The sequence below is a fragment of the Electrona antarctica genome (genome assembly GCF_951216825.1).
Source record: "Electrona antarctica genome assembly, chromosome: 12".
NCBI classification, from domain to species: domain Eukaryota; kingdom Metazoa; phylum Chordata; class Actinopteri; order Myctophiformes; family Myctophidae; genus Electrona; species Electrona antarctica.
This window is the reverse complement of record NC_136793.1, coordinates 4,212,441-4,228,608: the sequence shown is the minus strand read 5'-3', so window position 1 is coordinate 4,228,608 and position 16,168 is coordinate 4,212,441. Positions and strand designations below refer to the sequence as shown.

The window sequence follows — 16,168 nt, the reverse complement described above, 5'->3', positions numbered from 1 at the left end:
ACAGGGCAGTTTGTGTTTACATTGTGTTTTCTGAAGGATAAAGCAGCTTTTTTGTTAACCACGAGTGCTCGCATCATGTACAACATCTCAAAACATAGCTGATTTATTATATTACAGATAAGAAGCCCACCGTAAACCGACGGAGTTTGGTTTGGTTTACCATACTAATTTTAACTAAAATTGACACGTTACATGCTGTGTTGTGGGAGCTCGTGTTTTTCTGACTCTCTCGTCATGAATAATGATGCAATTAAGGCTATAGTTCTATAATCTATACATTCCTTTTTATATTATGTTCTTAATTGTAACTGCTGTAATATGTGCGTCTTCCAAATTACTGACGTTACAAATAGTAGCAACAGTAAACTTAACCATTTTATATGGTTCTATGGTAGGCTATTGACTACTAAAATGTCTGTAAAGCGACTTTGGGTACCCAGAAAAGCGCTATATAAATCCTATGTATTATTATTAGTATTATTGTTGAATAATCACGACCCCAATGGAAACAATAAGCCATATACCGGTAGTCCTTTCTTGGGTTCAATCCTTTTAGCATTGTATTTGTATTAAACTGTACTTTCTGTGCTTTAATTTACTCTGCAAACTGTTAATAAAGTATACAATCGTCAATATGAAATTGTCAACCCACGTGGTATTGTCAGTTTATGAAACAGCTGGCGATACAGAGAGACCCCTGTAGGCTGTTACTGAACACTGTATGGCAATTATTACTGTCGGTAGACCTTGAACATTTTCACAAAGCCTTTTTGTTAAACAAAAAAATCTATACCATGATCACCTTGTAAAACAGAATTTAAGATGAACAAACATGGACACTAGGGGGCGTCCATAGTTAGAATATACAGAGCACATTCCCTTTACTTTAGCCTATAATAAAGATTGCTGACTGAGCTTTTTCACATTGATTTACATGTCAAAATGAATTCGTTTTACCAGACAGAAAAGCTAGTTTTACTCAGTCATTTTCCATATTTGAAGAAGGGGTACTTGTACATTGTTCACAGCAGGTGCTTAGTGAGTTAATCAGCTTTGTGATCACTGGACTAAGTGTGAGGATTATACAAAGACATAAACTATACATGTAGGCTATTTATTCTGTTGTGTGCAAACACAATTGGGATCTGAAGACAGAATTTTAAGTCAACACACTGACATCTGCAAAACTCTCAAAATGTCTGAACAATATGAATTGTGAACTTGTTTCAGGAACCACCATCACTACACTGTGATATCTTTATTACATTTATTACATTTATTACATTATATCTTTATTACATATCTTTATTACATTACAAAATATACAATTGCCAGAACACTTTGATGGAGATAGAATACAGTCTAAACCAGTCTAAACTAACAACTTTATCTAAAATATTTGAATGGGTAAAACTGCATTAATGACAAGACACCAGATGCTGTAGATATTTCAATAACCACTTGATACGTTAAATAGCAAAAATGGAAAGGTCACTTGCTGAACTTGTGCTACTGTAGATCTGCTGTGTACACCAGCTGTTTGCCATTTTATGTTACTCTCAGTGGTGGAGAAAGGGTGATGAGAGAGGGGATGAAATTGTGTGCATCTGATGCAAGTTGTCCCTGTTTAGCACTGACGAACCCTAGCAACTCATAATGTAATAACTGCTCATAATGTAATAAGGGCTCATAAGGGCTCATAATGTAATAATTTAAATGTAATAAAAACTCATAATGTAATAATCAGCTCATAATGTAATAAAAATATGAGCGCATAACGTAATAACAGATTTTTCTATAATGTAATAATGTGTTACGTTATGAACGACCACATGGCAGTTCATAATGTAATAAAAGTTCATAATGTAATAATGGCCCAAATTGGTGAGAAAAGTCTTACACTGTCATATTTATTACTTCTGTTGACAAATGTAGACTTTCTTATGGCCCATATGGTCTTACACTGTCATATTTATGACCCAACGCACCTTTTTCCCCAATGGGACTTTTTTCCCAACGCACCTTTTTCCCAACGCACATTTTTCCCCAACGTACCTTTTTCCCCAATGGGACTTTTTCCCCAACGCACCTTTTTCCCAACGCACCTTTTTCCCCAACGCACCTTTTTCCCCAACGCACCTTTTCCCCAACGCACCTTTTCCCCAACGCACCTTTTTCCAACGCACCTTTTTCCCCAACGCACCTTTTTCCCAAAGCACCTTTTTCCCAACGCACCTTTTTCCCCAACGCACCTTTTTCCCCAACGCACCTTTTTCCCAACGCACCTTTTTTCCCAACGCACCTTTTTCCCAACGCACCTTTTTTCCCAATGGGACTTTATCCCCAACGCACCTTTTCCCCAACGCACCTTTTTCCCCAACGCACCTTTTTCCCAACGCACCTTTTTCCCCAACGCACATATAAAATAGCTCAAGGCTCTATTGCTGATTACTTTGGTTAGGACCCCCGCAGTGGTGTCCGGTTAGAACTTAAACCAGGATGCTTCGACTTCTGCCTTCTCCCTGAAGCCGACCCTCTATATATTCTCCGACCAGGCTTGTCACGATGACTAAGCCAGTTAGATCTATCCATATATGGTTCTACCATATCTATATGATATCAGCACTAGGTCGGCTTGGGCCCAAATATAGGGATTGTCATACTAAACATGTCATATGTCATATAGCCCAACGTCCTAGTCAGAGTCTTCGTTACAGCCACCCCAGATTTCACGTTGAAATCTATACCGCATCCAGAAGACTCAGACAATTTTCCTTTCTTTCGGCTAGGTTCTAACAGGCCAGGCCTGGTAGTTATCCAGCAAGGGAAGCTCTCGAATATGTTAATCTCTCTCCATTAGTCTGCTGACGATCTGTGTATGCTCACAATCCAAGCTATTTGGCGATCAATGCTCCCTCAATATTATTGACTTGGTTTGGCTGTACGGCAGGAGATACCTCGGAAGATACAGCCACCCCGTGCAAAACTTGAAGATCTCTCATGATTCTGATACGCAACTCTTCAGGTTGACCCTTCAATCCGACCTGCTTGGCAACTGTGTGTAACAAAATGGTTCGCCCTGAACCATCATCCAGAACTGCATATACTTCCATATTAAATCCTGTCCCGTCTCGATTTTAGGTGACCTAGGGTTCCGCAAATGTTCATCTGCTCTCCGGTTCAACCGGGTCCGGCTCCTATTAATACTGTGAAAAGCCAGAGGGTGCCTTCCACCACAGTTCACTCCTAGTCTGTAGTTTACAGTTTCTTGCCTGATGACGACGTCCATTGCTGATAACACAGCTTCATCTGTCATATCAAATCTCGTTTCGCCATTAAACTCAGTCGTTTGAACCTGCCGCATACCCCAAGATGGTGTGTGCCGCTATTACAGTACTGACAATACGGCAAGAGTGACCGTCCAGCCTCCTTGCTGGACTACTTCGGTCCCTATTAACCTGGACTTCTGGTCTGTCAGCTTGCACTTTCATCTCGATATCCTATCGGTGAACGAAGCCTCTGCCGTCCTCCGACTGCTCCAACATCTATGGGAGGGTTGATATAGCTCCGATGCCCTTGCATCATCATGCTGACAATGCTCTCATGATATCCACCAGAGCCTTCTGGCCCTAAAGACATATAAAGCTCTAGGTGAAAGCCTTCGTTACACGATAATAATAATAATAAACTTTATTTGTATAGCACCTTTCATACATAAATGCAACTCAAAGTGCTTCACAGGGCAGTACATAAAAATAGCAATAAAACACAGGCAAGCAGTTAGACGGATAAAACAATGGTAAAGAGCAAACAACAAAAAAAGCATAAAAACATAGATGGACGAGAAACAAAGCACACCGCAAAAGGTCAGAATAGAGAACTCAACTAAAACTAAAACTAAAACTCAATTAAAAGCAAGAGTAAAAAGGTGAGTCTTGAGTTGAGCTTTAAAAATGTCTACAGAGGGTGCGTGTCTAAGTTGAAATGGAAGTCGATTCCAGGCTGTAGGCCCATAGAAGCAGAAGGCTGCCTCACCATACTTTTTTGTAGACATTCTTTCAGGCACTTCAAGCAGGCCAGCAGTGGAGGACCTGAGGGGGCGGTTAGGAACGTATCTGGGTAGGCATTCGCGGAGGTATGAGGGTGCAAGACCGTTTAGGGATTTATAAACAAGTAAAAGAATTTTAAAATCAATCCTAAAAACCACCGGGAGCCAATGTAGTGAGAGTAAAACTGGAGTAATATGATCTCTCATCTTAGTTTTGGTTAAAACCCTAGCAGCCGCATTTTGAACAAGTTGGATTCTGTCTGTTGACTTCTTTGGCAGGCCCGAGAGGAGGGAATTACAGTAATCGAGACGCGAAAAAACAAAAGCATGGACCAATGTTTTCGCATCATCTAAAGATAAATATGCTCTTATACGTGCGATGTTTCGAAGATGAAAGAAAGCTGTCTTGGTAGCTTGATTAATGTGCGCATTAAAATTCAGATCTGAATCGATAATAACCCCTAGGTTCTTTACTGTCGACTTACTTCCTACATTTAGGTTACCGAGTTTATTTTTTATCAATTATTTTTGCTCATTAGAGCCAATTATAAGAACTTCTGTCTTATCCTCGTTCAGTTGGAGAAAGTTCTCACTCATCCAGCATTTAATGTTGGACAGACAGGATAGCAGTGGGTCAAGGGCAGAGGGGTCATCAGGGGCTACGGAAAGATACAGCTGCGTATCGTCCGCATAGAAGTGGTAATTCACTCCGAGGGCGCTAATGAGTTCTCCCAGCGGCAATATATAGAGGGAGAACAATAGAGGACCAAGGATTGAGCCCTGTGGAATACCGGAATCAATATTGTGCATGTCCGATACAAAGTCGGCTAGGCTGACAAAATAGCTTCTTCCTGATAAGTATGAGGAGAACCAGGATAAGGCCGTGCCTGAGAGGCCTATCAAGTGCTCGAGACGTTGTATTAAAATTTGAGTGATCAATTGTATCGAAAGCGGCCGTTAAGTCCAGGAGTAGTAGAACGGACACATGTTTCTTGTCGGCGGATACCCTGAGATCATTGATTACTTTTACAAGTGCCGTTTCAGTGCTGTGCCCTTTTCTGAAACCGGATTGAAATGTATTATGTATATTATTGTTCTGCAGAAAAATGTCTAGTTGGAGAAAGATGATTTTTTCTATTACCTTGCCCAGAAAAGGGAGATTGGAAATTGGTCTATAATTTCCCAACACAGAGGGATCAAGGTTATTTTTCTTAAGTAGTGGCTTAACTACAGCCGTCTTCAGTGAGTCAGGAAAGATGCCTGATTGTAAGGAGCTGTTTACAATTTGCAGGATTTCTCCAAGTACACACTCTAGCACCTCTTTGAGGAAGGGGGTGGGAATACCGTCCAGTGAACATGTGGATGAGGACATCTGCATTATGGTTTTGCGGAGTTCCTCTTCCTCGACTGTATGGAAAGACGCCAGGCTTCCCCTAGGGCGAACAAGCGAGGCACCATTTGCTGTGTTTGCAGCAGCTACATTTATGATGCCAGCTTGAATGTTAATGATTTTGGCATTAAAAAAGGATGCAAACTCGTTGCACTTAGCAGTAGAGGCGGGAAATGATTGCTTGTAAGACTGGGGAGGGTTAAGTACACGTTCAATAGTGGAAAATAGTACTTTTGCATTTTTCTTGTTCTTAACAATGATGGCCGAGAAATATGCCTGCCTAGCCAAGCGCAAAGCTCTGTTGTAGGTAGCTGTTGAGATCTTAAGAGTCTCTAGATTGATCGTGTTTTTATTTTTTCTCCAGACACGCTCTGTTCTGCGACAGTGTGTCTTAAGTGAGCGTGTATGCTCATTTATCCAAGGTGTTATTTTGGAGTTGCATTTCTTTTTGGTTTTTAACGGAGCCACTATATTAAGGGCAGATTCTACTTTGAAATTAAATTGTTGGACCATATCATTCACTGAGGGAGTGACCAGTGATGGGGGAGCAGGTGTGAGATGACGGGAAAAAGCAGTGGCGGTGGATGCGTTAAAAAAACGCATCCACATGAACGATGACACATGAAGCTCTAGGTGAAAGCCTTCGTTAAGCTCTAGGTGAAAGCCTTCGTTACATTCATTGCCACCCCCAGATATCCCATGGAAATCTGTACCATATCAAGAAGGCTTGAACAGTAGACCCCTCAGGCCACCCCAATACAAGCATACTGAGGCTTGAACAGCAAACGTCAGCCATTCACGCCACCCCATTGAGGGCGTCCAAGCTTCCCGCTTTCTTCCTTTGATGTTACGGTGGGTCATAAAAACCTCAAGATCAAATCACATGCCACCCATTAAGGGCGTTCCCTGTCAATGGGTCAGAGTCAGCCAACACATGCAGTTCCAGTTTGAAGTAACGCCCTCTTGATCGTATCAAGGGTGGTCCACAACTTCGAACCCAGGCTTCTACAACACCACGCCATCACTTCAACCATGGCGTTTACAACACGACGCCATCACGTCAACCCTGGCGTCTACAACACGACGCCATCACTTCAACCCTGGCGTCTACAACACCACGCCATCACTTCAACCCTGGCTACTTTCAGGGAGGTGATCATGTCCAGTGCTCTCTATCTCTCTCTCCTGCACATCACCAGTTCTCTCCCTCTAAGACCGATAGTCTCTCTCTCCTGCACATCACCAGTGCTCTATCTCTCCTGCACATCACCAGTGCTCTGCACATCACCAGTGCTCTCTCTCCTGTACATCACCAGTGCTCTCTCTTTCCTGCACATCACCAGTGCTCTGCACATCACCAGTGCTCTCTCTTTCCTGCACATCACCAGTGCTCTGCACATCACCAGTGCTCTCTCTTTCCTGCCTATCACCAGTGCTCTGCACATCACCAGTGCTCTCTCTTTCCTGCACATCACGAGTGCTCTCTGACTCTAAGGGCCGGGGAGGTCTCACGGCTCCGAGATTCTGGCATCCAGATTCTGGCAACAGGGTGGGTCTCACAGCTTCGAGACACTGCTGCTCACCTAAGGAGCAGTCAAGACCGCCAGAGCGTTCATGCTCTGGTGGCAACAGGGCGAGTCTCACAGCTTCGAGACGCTACTGCTCACCTAAGGAGCAGCCAGGACCGCCAGAGCGTTCGTGCTCTGGCGGCAACAGGGTGCATCTCACAGCTTCGAGATGATGCTGCCCACCTGAGGGGCAACCAGGACTGTCAGAGCGTTCGTGCTCTGACAGCAGAGGGGATCTCACGGCTTTGAGATACTGCTGCTCACCTGCAGAGCAGCCATGACTGCCAGAGTGTTCAGACTCTGGCAGCAACTGGGTTACCATCTGGTTAGAATCGCACCTTCTGGTTAGAATCGCACCTTTTTTCCCAAAGCACCTTTTTCCCCAACGCACCTTTTTCCCCAACGGGACTTTTTGCCCAACACACCTTTTTTCCCAACGCACCTTTTTCCCCAACGCACCTTTTCCCCAATGGGACTTTTTCCCAACGCACCTTTTTCCCAACGCACCTTTTTCCCAACGCACCTTTTTCCCAACGCACCTTTTTCCCCAACGCACCTTTTTCTCCAACGCACCTTTTTCCCCAATGGCACTTTTTCCCCAACGCACCTTTTTCCCCAACGCACCTTTTTCCCCAACGCACCTTTTTCCCAACGCACCTTTTCCCCAACAAATCTTTTTCCCCAAAGCAGCTTTTTCCCCAACGCACCTTTTTCCCCAACAAATCTTTTTCCCCAAAGCAGCTTTTTCTCCAACGCACCTTTTTCCCCAATGGCACTTTTTCCCCAACGCACCTTTTTCCCCAACGCACCTTTTTCCCCAACGCACCTTTTTCCCAACGCACCTTTTTCCCCAACAAATCTTTTTCCCCAATGGCACTTTTTCCCCAACGCACCTTTTTCCCCAACGCACCTTTTTCCCCAACGCACCTTTTTCCCAACGCACCTTTTTCCCCAACAAATCTTTTTCCCCAAAGCAGCTTTTTCCCCAACGCACCTTTTTCCCAACACACCTTTTTCCCCAACGCACCTTTTTCCCCAACGCACCTTTTCCCCCAAAGCACCTTTTCCCCAACGCACCTTTTCCCCCAAAGCACCTTTTCCCCAACAAATCTTTTTCCCCAAAGCAGCTTTTTCCCCAACGCACCTTTTTCCCAACACACCTTTTTCCCCAACGCATCTTTTTCCCCAACGCACCTTTTTCCCCAACGCACCTTTTTCCCAACGCACCTTTTTTCCCAACACACCTTTTTCCCCAACGCACCTTTTTCCCAACGCACCTTTTTCCCAACGCACCTTTTTCCCCAACGCACCTTTTCCCCAACGCACCTTTTTCCCCAACGCACCTTTTTCCCCAACGCACCTTTTTCCCAACGCACCTTTTTCCCAACGCACCTTTTTCCCCAACGCACCTTTTTCCCCAACGCACCTTTTTCCCCAACGCACCTTTTTCCCCAACGCACCTTTTTCCCCAACGCACCTTTTTCCCAACGCACCTTTTTCCCCAACAAATCTTTTTCCCCAAAGCAGCTTTTTCTCCAACGCACCTTTTTCCCCAATGGCACTTTTTCCCCAACGCACCTTTTTCCCCAACGCACCTTTTTCCCCAACGCACCTTTTTCCCAACGCACCTTTTTCCCCAACAAATCTTTTTCCCCAAAGCAGCTTTTTCCCCAACGCACCTTTTTCCCAACACACCTTTTTCCCCAACGCACCTTTTTCCCCAACGCACCTTTTTCCCCAACGCACCTTTTTCCCCAAAGCACCTTTTCCCCCAAAGCACCTTTTCCCCAACAAATCTTTTTCCCCAAAGCAGCTTTTTCCCCAACGCACCTTTTTCCCAACACACCTTTTTCCCCAACGCATCTTTTTCCCCAACGCACCTTTTTCCCCAACGCACCTTTTTCCCAACGCACCTTTTTTCCCAACACACCTTTTTCCCCAACGCACCTTTTTCCCAACGCACCTTTTTCCCAACGCACCTTTTTCCCCAACCCACCTTTTTCCCAACGCACCTTTTTCCCCAACGCACCTTTTCCCCAACGCACCTTTTTCCCAACGCATCTTTTTCCCAACGCACCTTTTTCCCAACGCACCTTTTTCCCAACGCATCTTTTTCCCAACGCACCTTTTTCCCAACGCATCTTTTTCCCAACGCACCTTTTTCCCAACGCACCTTTTTCCCCAACGCACCTTTTTCCCAACGCATCTTTTCCCCAACGCACCTTTTTCCCAACGCACCTTTTTCCCAACGCACCTTTTCCCCAACGCATCTTTTTCCCAACGCATCTTTTTCCCAACGCACCTTTTTCCCCAACGCACCTTTTCCCCAACGCATCTTTTTCCCAACGCATCTTTTTCCCAACGCACCTTTTTTCCCAAAGCACCTTTTTCCCCAACGCACCTTTTTCCCCAACGCACCTTTTTCCCCAACGCACCTTTTCCCCAACGCATCTTTTTCCCAACGCATCTTTTTCCCAACGCACCTTTTTTCCGTGCCGTGCGTCCCCGCGCTCAGGGTCGTGCGCAGGGACAACCTCCTCGCCAGCCTCCTCGTCCTCCTCAATGCCAACAGCATCCTGTAGGCAACAGGAACGCTCGCCAGGGCCCGCGTCCCCGTCTTGACAGGTTTGATGGGGCCCGGGACCCCTCCAGGCCAGCCCCACCCGGTGATAAAGATGGACGACAACGACGCCCCGGAGTCCAGCGCCGTCACGACACAGGCCCCTAGACCGGTCGTAGGAAGGGCACCGCCAAGCCCAACAAGGACCAGCAGTCTAAGTGACACGCACCCGACCCTCCCCCCACGCACCGGGCCCATCACCCGACGTAGCAGTCTCGGACTGCACGTCCGGTCCGCCCGCAAAGTGCTTATGGACCATGACACAGGAGGGCCTGTAGCCAGGTCCCTGGATATTGTTTACACAAATACAGCTTTTTCTGTATTTTCTGTATTAAAGGCCTTGCCACAAAACAAAAAAAACAACAAAACAATAACACAGGGGGGGACATGAGCCCACTGCCACGGGAGCCCCATGGGCTCCCCGACGCAGTGCGGCACGGCATGAGGTCAGTGGTGTAGTAGAACGCCACTGGGGAGACGGTCATCCCAATTTTTCTCTGGTCCACCAGGGAACACCGCCCCCAGACAGAGAGGTACCCTTGGCCCAGAGTCGCAGCGGGTTCTACTCCTGCTACTTCCTGGTCAAGAAAAGGGGGGGAGGCCTCCGTCCTATACTGGACCTACGGATACTCAACAAGCATCTCAAGTCTTTCCAATTCAAGATGCTGACGGCCAAGTCGCTGGTGCGCTCCAGGCGACTGGTTCACGTCCATAGACCTAAAAGACGCCTATTTCCACATCCCTATATACCCACCTCACAGGAAGTTCCTGCGGTTTGGGTTCCAGGGAAAGGCTTACGAGAACACGGTCCTCCCATTCGGGATGTTTCTCAGTCCCAGAGTGTTCGTCCGCTGCACGGAGGCCGCCCTGCCTTGAGACGTCTAGGTCTGAGGGTGGCCAGCTACATCGACGCTTGGCTTCTATGTACGGACTCAGCAGAGGAGGCAACCAGGAACACAACTCGGGTTGTGTCCCATGTGACCTCACTGGGTTTCAGGATAAACCAAGCCAACCTACCCAATCCACGGATTTCATAGGCATGGACTCTGTCTCCTACAAGGCACAACTGAGCCGGGACAGAGTCGACGACCCTGGACAGGGGTCTGGGCCTCTCCTCAGTCAAAGTGAACCTAGCGGCCATAGCGGCCTATCATGTTGGTATGAACAATAGACCAGTCAGTGAACACCTGCTGATCCGTCAGTTCATGAAAGGAGTTACGCACCTCAGACCAGTTGCCTGAGATTCAGCGGTAATGACACCAGGGTCACACTTAGACCGAACCTTTCATTTCTACCTAAGACCTTCCACTCAGGCTGCGCGCCTGTGGACCTCACGTCCTTCCATCCCCCTCCCTTCTCATCGGTGGAGGACAGGAGACTACACTGTCTCTGTCCCGTGAGGGCCCTGAAAGTGTACAGGTCAAGGACTGCCCCCTTCAGGCTGGGTGAGCAGCTCTTTGTAGCCTGGGGTTCTCAATGGAAGGCTAAACCCATTTCGAAGGTGAGACTTTCGCAATGGATTGTGGAGGCTATAAGATTAGCCTATACCTCAAGTGGTACTGAGCCCCCTGAGGGTCTATGTGCACACTCTACGAGAGGTTTGTCCACATCCTGGGCCTTGGCCAAGGGAGTCCCGATTCAAGATGTCTGCGCCGCGGCGAGTTGGTCGCCTCCATCGACTTTCGCCACGTATTATAACCTGGCCCCCAGCAAACCTGGGACATGCAGTCCTGGAGGTTGCCGCTCCTTGAGTCAGACAGTCTGACTGGTTTTGGTCAATAGGTCCCTTCTGGCCTCTGACCGTGGGGATGGATGACCATATTTCTTGACCAGGGCAGCTGGAACGGCAGAGCTGTCAGCCCCTGGGTCAAGGACATCATCATAGTGTATGTCTCTTTAGGTGAACGTGCAGGGATGGTACTCTATGAGCCACCGCTTGCGTTAGTCTCTCTCTAGAAGAGATGATCCTCGCCAAGGGCGATCATACGGGAGCGTTATGTTCCCCATACGACTCTCTCCGAGAGGGACTTAAGCTAACTTCGGGTTACTTCAGTAACCTCAGTTAGATAAGTGACGAGAGAGAGAGAGAGAGAGAGAAAGAGAGAGAGTCATTAAGTCGCCCTTCTGTCAGAAAGCAGGTTGATAGGAATGACGCGCTGAGGGCGGACCTCAGGTTATATACCAGGTGGGTGGGGTATACAACCGCGCATTGAGCGACAGTTCACAACCCAATAGAATTGTTCTGTGAGTGTATGTTAGGCTGTGTGCCTGCACCATCTATTGGCTTGGACCCCATATGACTATCTCTCTCTCTCTCTCTCTCTTATCTAACTGAGGTTACTGAAGTAACCCGAAGATACTGATCACTGGCCATGTTACTGACATGATAACAGAAGTAATAAATATGACAGTGTAAGACTTTTCTCAACAATATGGACCATAAGATCAACAGAGGTAATAAATATGACAGTGTAAGACTATAAGGGCCATAAGAAAGTCTACATTTGTCAACAGAAATAATAAATATGACAGTAAGACTATATGGGCCATAAGAAAGTCTACATTTGTCAACAGAAGTAATAAATATGACAGTGTAAGACTATATGGGCCATAAGAAAGTCTACATTTGTCAACAGAAGTAATAAATATGACAGTAACACTATATGGGCCATAAGAAAGTCTACATTTGTCAACAGAAGTAATAAATATGACAGTGTAAGACTATATGGGCCATAAGAAAGTCTACATTTGTCAACAGAAGTAATAAATATGACAGTAAGACTATATGGGCCATAAGAAAGTCTACATTTGTCAACAGAAGTAATAAATATGACAGTGTAAGACTTTTCTCACCAATATGGGCCATTATTACATTATGAACTTTTATTACATTATGAACTGCCATGTGTTCGTTCATAACGTAACACATTATTACATTATTACATTATAGAAATATCTGTTATTACGTTATGCGCTCATATTTTTATTACATTATGAGCTGATTATTACATTATGAGTTTTTATTACATTTAAATTATTACATTATGAGCCCTTATGAGCCCTTATTACATTATGAGCAGTTATTACATTATGAGTTGCTACAAACCCTTTTAAATTCTGCTGGCTGAAGCGCAGGACTTCTCTTGGGCAGGACTACTCTTTACTGGGATGAAATTGGTGTGTGTATGTGTGTTGGGGGGGGGGGTGATTAGCAATATTGGACATTTATTGCAAGTGTGTAATTGCAAAGACTCAATTACGCACAAAAAAGATCATAAAGATGGATAAACGTTTGATATGTGGTATCAATAATATTATGAGAACAGAATGAGAAATAGAAGAAAAGAAAAACTGAACCACACCAGACATGGCACTCTTCCATTATATATTAATAAAAATCCTATATTATGTGGGCATATCCACTAAGGAGTTAAACATTTTGGCATACACAGACTATACTAAAAGGGTTTAAAAGTTCTGTAGAGTTTATTCGTCTGCTTTGCTATACTTACAGACCAGGTCCCCAGCAGGTTGACCAAGAAATTGCCACTGAACCGTGTGGAGAGCATCTGAGAGATGACGTAGAGGTTTGACACCAGGGCAGACTGCAGGATGATGGGAATGTTGGAGGTGTAGAAGAGCTTGATGGGATAGGTGTTGTACTGTCCACGGTAGCGTGCTGACTTGATGGGCAGATCCACCCTGAAGCCCTATAGAAAACGTTTTCCTGGATTTAGCAGAGGAGCAGTGATTGTGCTTAAACAACAAGTATGCCTTAGTTAACACATAATAGCAGTAGCCAAATCAAGGATTTCTACAACAACTATGACCAACAGACTACTTTCTATTCTCTTTACCTCGGCCAGTGTTGACAGTGGTGGGACTGAAGGCTTTCCATACAATGGTCTCACAGATATTGGTAGCGATGAACAGGGAAATGCCAGAACCAAGACCATAGCCCTTTTGAAGCAGCTCATCCAGAAGTAGGACAATCAGCCCAGCCACAAACAGCTGGATAACACAACATAGATGAGTTACAATCACATATTCAGTGAATGGCGATATACAATATTAGTCTATTATTACATATATATTTGTCCTAAATAATGAATTGTCCCTCGATGAGTAATTTTCTTTCAAAGCAACTCCCTGCTGATGACCCAATTGACTGACCCAGTCTCTTTTTAAAACTCCAATCACCACTCTGGGCTAAGTCAGAGAACATAAATACGATGGAAAAGAAATGTATAGAATGTATCTTACCTGGATGATGATGATGAGACAGATGCCAGCTCCCATCTCTGAGGGGTCTCCATACATGCCTGTCATCACATATACGATGGCCTGGCCAATGGTAATGATCATACCAAATACTAAAAAATAAAATCAGTGGTTGGTTAGACACCTTGATTAATTTCATATTACACATTGACAATGTACAACCTGATGATAACAGACTTACATTTCTGTGCTCCATTGAAGAGAGCTCTGTCCTTGGGGGTGTCTCCCACTTCTATGATCTTAGCCCCAGCAAGCAGCTGCATGATGAGGCCTGATGTGACAATGGGTGAGATACCCAACTCCATCAGAGTACCTGTTGAGAAAGTAGAGTTAGAAACACCAAACACACTAAGGACAGTACTTAACATGTTTTTTTTGTACAATCTCTGCAGACATACCTCTGTTGGAGGCCAGAATTACTCTCATCCAATAGAAAGGATCTGCAGAATCTGAGGACATGATGCCAAAAAGCGGGATCTAGGGGGAGAAAGGTTTCCACAAAATAAGTGAGGTGTGTGATTTTTAAGGGAACATTTAAACTGAATTGGTGCCAAACTGAATTGGTGCCACAAATGCTTACAGCAGCTAAGAACACTAAAAGTGAAAATGAAATGGGCATCCAAGTCCGAAATTGTGACTAATTTGCATTTTGATGAAGCTAAAATGTAGATTATCCCCCTGAGCATTCATCATTGCTTGAAGTTAGTTACTGAGGACAACCACAAATTACTATATATTCATCACATACCCTATAAGGCATATTTAGTCACAGAGTTTGAGAAAATAGCATCTGAAAAGTAATTTGTGGTGGCAGTTCAGCACACAGTATGTATTACAGCTTGTGCTAATGATTGGTCAGGTACTGTGCCACATAAGTCCATCAGATATAACCCTCCCTGTGACAACACCACCACATGTTTGATCAACATCCCTCCCTCCCCCATTGATTCCTAATTAGTGTGGTTGCCTAAGAGGGCAACCAGACTATAGTAATTTCCTGACTTTATTGATAGAGAAACCCCAAAAAGGTTTGGTTTTATTATTCCACCACTTGCGACGTCATGAGGCCAAATACATCATCATCATACTGTACTTAGCAACCACACTTGCAATTTCCCAGAATGCTAATTTTCTAGTTTGTACTGCAATAACAATTTACGACATTTACTAGTCTTAACACAACCTAAATTCACTGGAACAGACCAAGCTGAGTCAAATTGATGTCAAACTGTGTGAATACATGTTGTGATGAGAGATATATCTACTAGCTATAATGTAAACTTTAGCTTGAAGGTCACAGGTGTCCAGCTCAAACCAAACCAGAAGTCATCACAGCACAGCAGCCATACCAAACCTTAATGCATGGAGGAAAGTTATGTGTATTAAAGAAGAAAAGAAAAATCACAGACACACAGTATCATGGCATAAACTCTTGAAGTGAGCTTAAGTGTGTTTAAGTGTTTGTTTTCTTGTCACCGTCTGACCATAAACATTACACTAAATATATCATAAAGTAAATAATACAAATTATATCACAAAATACTAAAGGTCATGCAATACCATGACTGTTGTCGCTGATAACCTCACAAATCAAACATCATAGCCAAACGTAAGCTCAAGTTCAAAAAATGTTTACTTATAGATCAAAATATTACAATATTTCAAAAAAATAGCTGTAATAAATATGTGTAGAAGTGAGGCGACAATGCAGTGCCTACCCTACATCCATCACCAATCACCAATCAGTGTGAAATAACTAACATTTGGCTCCTACAATGACATTGGTACAGCAGTTTTCTAAATATATTGTTGTTCAACCTATTTAGACCTGTTGCAACCGGATGCTACCTCTGCGTCTCATTATATGTTGCTATAAATGTAGCAACATTTTGTTATTATTATTTTAAATGTGAATTTGAAGGTTTTTGGGAAACCTCATGTTAAGCTTTAGAAGGCGTTTTTAGAATCGGCCTCATCGGTCTAAACCAAGGTCTAAATGGGTTAAATGGCCTGGCTTAGTTTAAAGCCCACTCACCACGGCAAGGTGCAGGCCGAGAGTGGGGACAGAGGACAGACACATGGGGTGGGGGTGGGGGTGGGGGGGGTCAACTCATCCAAAAAGCCTGTCAATCAACGGCAGTAGTGTCAGGAGCATCGGCTCAACGGAGTCACTAGTGAGATTGACAGCAACAATCCAAAGGCATGTGTGTGTGTGTGTGTGTGTGTGTGTGTGTGTGTGTGTGTGTGTGTGTGTGTGTGTG

At 44.6% G+C, this 16,168-nt stretch overlaps 1 pseudogene across 1 annotated transcript; it reads right to left on the bottom strand.

Annotated features, from left to right (window-relative positions):
• Positions 1-10,850: 10,850 nt before the first annotated feature.
• Positions 10,851-14,380, bottom strand: LOC306933617 (protein transport protein Sec61 subunit alpha-like; annotated as a pseudogene). Its single transcript has 5 exons — positions 14,306-14,380; positions 14,089-14,220; positions 13,890-13,999; positions 13,143-13,637; positions 10,851-10,863 (listed from the first exon to the last, which is right to left on the bottom strand). The product of its transcript is annotated as a protein transport protein Sec61 subunit alpha-like (transcript).
• Positions 14,381-16,168: the final 1,788 nt, after the last annotated feature.